Source organism: Ctenocephalides felis, unplaced genomic scaffold (assembly GCF_003426905.1).
Source record: "Ctenocephalides felis isolate EL2017-DRISC unplaced genomic scaffold, ASM342690v1 CF-g0.4_SCAFFOLD_01604, whole genome shotgun sequence".
In the NCBI taxonomy this organism is placed as follows: Eukaryota; Metazoa; Arthropoda; class Insecta; order Siphonaptera; family Pulicidae; genus Ctenocephalides; species Ctenocephalides felis.
In genome coordinates, this window is record NW_020537758.1 from 59,372,472 (window position 1) to 59,377,471 (window position 5,000).

General features: G+C 47.2%; 1 non-coding gene and 1 pseudogene across 1 annotated transcript; both read left to right on the top strand.

Moving 5' to 3' along the window:
• The first annotated feature begins 903 nt into the window (after positions 1-903).
• LOC113374113 lies at positions 904-1,058 on the top strand. The gene has a single exon (XR_003366958.1). It is a non-coding gene; the product is annotated as a 5.8S ribosomal RNA (ribosomal RNA).
• Positions 1,059-1,385: 327 nt separating this feature from the next.
• LOC113374108 overlaps positions 1,386-5,000 on the top strand; it is a 5,450-nt pseudogene continuing 1,835 nt past the window's right edge.

A 5,000-nucleotide genomic window follows, 5' to 3' on the forward strand; every position in this document is an offset into this window, starting at 1 on the left:
TTCCCCATGAACGAGGAATTCCTAGTAAGCGCGAGTCATAAGCTTGCGTTGATTACGTCCCTGCCCTTTGTACACACCGCCCGTCGCTACTACCGATTGAATTATTTAGTGAGGTCTTCGGACCGGTGCGCGGCAGCGTTTCGACATTGCCGATGTTGCTGGGAAGATGACCAAACTGATTATTTAGAAGGAAGAAGTTCGTACAAGGTTTCCGTAGTGAACCTGCGGAAGGATCATTAACGTACATTTACTATTTAGTGAATGAATGAAACGTGTGCGATATGTCGTATAACCTACGACGTATAAAAATCTTAAAGCGTCTCGCAACGATGGATCATTCGTTTCATTAACGTTTGACCGGAGCTAGTCGCAAAATATGCGCAGTGTGCAAAAGCAGCGTGACGCGGTTTACAACCGCTTAGCGCTCTTATGCATTGTGTGAGAGCATGCCATGTTATCTGCTCGGTATCGCCAGATGCCTGAGCGAATGACGAAGTTCGTTGTGAAAACGGCGTTCTTTTGAATATTATACTTTAAACGCATAGCTCAATCATTCTTTGGGCGCTAGATGAAAGTCTAGTGTTTCAAAGTCGATTGTAGTAAACGCTTGCGTTAGTATTCTATATACTCTGCACATTTTATTCAAATTGTGCGAATTTGAACATTCGCTTCATTGCGTGTTTTAAGAAAATGAAAGATCAGCAAAAGCAGATTTTTCAATCTCACACACAATGAAATATTCATATTTCAATTTTGAAACGAGGTCTCGTATCTCGGACCGAAAAGCGAAAGCTTTACGGTGTACTAATTGTAACAAAAAAATACTAGTTTCAGAATCGCCCGAGTTATCTTAAACGATTTCGAGGGAATCCCGATTGAAACATGTATAAATATATATAATATCACCCTGAACGGTGGATCACTTGGCTCGTGGGTCGATGAAGAACGCAGCTAATTGCGCGTCGACATGTGAACTGCAGGATACATGAACATTGACATTTCGAACGCACATTGCGGTCTTCGGATACTGTTCCCGGACCACCTCTGGCTGAGGGTCGTATAACATTACCAGACTGCCGCTTGCTTTAAACGGCTTGCCGGCGAATGATGGAGTTTCGCGTAAATGCGTGCTCTTAAATAATTCACTCAACGTGTGAGCCAGTCCATTTTGCAACATCGGACATTACCGTTCGTTGACGTTCTGTGGGATTACGGCGGGTTGTGTGTCCTAGAGATTTTATATTCTTGCGACCCTCCCGATAACCGGAAACCCGAACTCTTCGAAATGCGGTTTCGTTCCGGCAAATTTGGACGATTCAAAGGTTCCTCGTCGATTTTGTGTGCGCTTGCTTACTAACGTTTGCGAGCACATCATAATCATAATACGACCTCAGAGCAGATGAGATTACCCCTGAATTTAAGCATATTACTAAGCGGTGGAAAAGAAACTAACTAGGATTCCCTTAGTAGCGGCGAGCGAACAGGGAAGAGCCCAGCACTAAATCCCGCGGCCGGAGACGGACGCTGGGAAATGTAGTGTTAGGGAGGATCCGATTATCTCGGTGCGTTGCGGCGAGTTCAAGTCCATCTTGAATGGGGCCATTTACCCATAGAGGGTGCCAGGCCCGTAGCGACCGTTGCGCGTATCGAGAGGATCTCTCCTCAGAGTCGAGTTGCTTGAGAGTGCAGCTCTAAGTGGGTGGTAAACTCCATCTAAGGCTAAATATGACCACGAGACCGATAGCGAACAAGTACCGTGAGGGAAAGTTGAAAAGAACTTTGAAGAGAGAGTTCAAGAGTACGTGAAACCGTTCAGGGGTAAACCTGAGAAACCCGAAAGATCGAAAGGAGAGATTCAATGTTATCGTTGTCTTCCATTTATTGGCGTGCGATTGACGGGATTCGTCCTGCGATACGCCGTCGGTTTATGCGTTAGGCGGCGATAGCATGCACTTCTCTCTCAGTAGGACGTCGCGACCCGTTTGGTGTCGATCTACGACCGCGGCGGTAGCCTGTCACGAATTTATTCGCGTCAGACCCCGCGTGCTCCGGTCGACTGCCAGACGGTATAAACGATATGGTATAGGGTCGCTTTTAAGCGTTCGGCCGGTTGCAAGCACGGACGGTTATTGGCCGTCGGACCTGGTCCGGCATCGATGCCGCCTCGAGCTGTTAGCTGCCGTGTCCTCGGACGGACTCTATTACCGGTCAGCGATGCTATTGCTTTGGGTACTTTCAGGACCCGTCTTGAAACACGGACCAAGGAGTCTAGCATGTGCGCGAGTCATTGGGAAATACAAAACCTAAAGGCGCAATGAAAGTAAAGGTTCGCTTAAGTGAACTGAGGGATGACGGACCGCATCTACGGAGATCTTGGTGGTAGTAGCAAATACTCCAGCGAGGCCCTGGAGGACTGACGTGGAGAAGGGTTTCGTGTGAACAGCCGTTGCACACGAGTCAGTCGATCCTAAGCCCCAGGAGAAATCCTATGTTGATGTTGGTGTATTTTATTTTGAATAAAATCTCACACCCATCGGGCGAAAGGGAATCCGGTTCCTATTCCGGAACCCGGCAGCGGAACCGTTTACAAGTCGGGCCCTCGCAAGAGAGTTCGTCGGGGTAACCCAAAATGACCTGGAGACGCCGTCGGGAGATACGGGGAGAGTTTTCTTTTCTGTATGAGCGTTCGAGTTCCCTGGAATCCTCTAGCAGAGAGATAGGGTTTGGAACGCGAAGAGCACCGCAGTTGCGGCGGTGTCCGTATCTTCCCCTCGGACCTTGAAAATCCAGGAGAGGGCCACGGTAGGTGTCGCGCCGGTTCGTACCCATATCCGCAGCAGGTCTCCAAGGTGAAGAGCCTCTAGTCGATAGATTAATGTAGGTAAGGGAAGTCGGCAAATTGGATCCGTAACTTCGGGATAAGGATTGGCTCTGAGGATCGGGGCGTGTCGGGCTTGATCGGGAAGCGGGTGTCGGCTGACGTGCCGGGCCTGGGCGAGGTGAAACGGTCCTTGTGACTTGGATCCGAGCTCGGTCCCGTGCCTTGGCCCCCCGCGGATCTTTCTTGCTGCGAGGCTTCTGTGCCGGCTTCGGTCGGTCGGTCGTCCTCTTCGGCCGCCATTCAACGGTCAGCTCAGAACTGGCACGGACTAGGGGAATCCGACTGTCTAATTAAAACAAAGCATTGCGATGGCCCTAGCGGGTGTTGACGCAATGTGATTTCTGCCCAGTGCTCTGAATGTCAACGTGAAGAAATTCAAGCAAGCGCGGGTAAACGGCGGGAGTAACTATGACTCTCTTAATATGGAAGCCTATAATCCGAAATGAAATAATTAAGAGCTACCCGGCCAAAAATTCAGCGCCCGGACCGGACGGGATATCAGCTAGCCTTTTAAGATCGATACCAACAAACACTTTGGTAAACCTGTATAACATATTCTTGTTCATGGGTAACATCCCCGAACAACTATTAGAATCTTACACTACGCTGATTCCCAAAAAGAATAATGCTGAGAATCCCGGCGACTTCAGACCGATTACGGTCTCATCAGTGATTACAAGGCATTTCCATAAGATTCTAGCTAAACGAATGACAGAGTCGATTGAAATTGATAATAGACAAACAGCTTTCCAGCCGATCGATGGATGTGCACATAACATATTCGCACTTGATTATCTACTAAAGTATCACAGGCAAAAATTTAAACCTGTATTTATTGCTTCAATCGACGTCGCGAAAGCGTTTGACTCGGTATCACATAAGGCACTAATTGATACCTTAAAATTTTACAACCTACCTGATAGATGTGTGGATTACATTAATAATATCTATACGAACAGCTGGACAAGACTCCGGTATGAAAACTGGTACTCGGATCCCATTAGTCCGAGGAGCGGTGTGAAACAAGGAGACCCTTTGTCACCAGTTTTGTTCAATCTTATTATTAACAGACTTATCGAAAGTGCCCCACCTGAGATCGGGGTTATGATGGAGGGAATGACGCTAAATATCTTAGCCTTTGCGGACGATATTGTCCTTGTGGCATCGTCTCAAAAAGGTCTTCAAGTACTGCTTGACCACGCTGACGACTTTCTATCAAAGTGTGGCCTTATAGTTAACAACGCCAAGTCATTCTCTATTACCATCAGAAATGTGCCACACGCAAAGAAATCGATTATTGACAAGAGTATTAAGTTCAGGTGTGGTGGTCGTGATTTACCTGCTCTCTCCAGGGTGGAAATATGGACCTATCTAGGTGTATCTTTTACTCCGGAAGGTGCCGTATTGTGCGACCTGAAAGAGAAGTTACAGAGCATTATTGAAAAGCTATCCAAAGCACCGATAAAACCCCAGCAACGGCTATTCGCTTTAAGAACAGTCGGAATTCCTAGACTACTCCACCAATTGACGCTGGGTAACACCACACTTGGGCTTCTTAAAGGTCTTGACACAACTATAAGAAAAGCCGTAAGATCCTGGCTGAGGCTACCAACAGACACAACTAACGCGTATTTTTATGCAAGAGACAGAGACGGTGGGTTATCCCTTCCGTCTCTAAGATGGTTGGTGCCTCTTAGAAGAAGGGGAAGACTTCTAAATTTAGGAAGGACCGAGTCAAGTTACCATCAACTTGAAATAGAAAAATGTGTCAAACGCCTTACTGATAATGGGAATATTATTACTTCGATCAAATTATTAGATGATAGATGGGCCAAACTGCTTCATAACTCAGTAGATGGTCGAGCACTCGCCAAATCATCGAAAGTTCCACAACAACACCGATGGATCACCGATGGCACCAAGATCCTATCTGGTCGGGATTTCATTAACTGCACACGGCTCAGAATCAACACTATGCCGTGCAGGAGCCGTACAACCAGAGGCCGCCATGAAGATAGGTTCTGCAGAGCAGGGTGTAACGCTCTCGAAACACTAGATCATATTTTGCAAACATGCCATCGGAGCCACAGACAAAGAATTGACAGACATAACGCCGTCA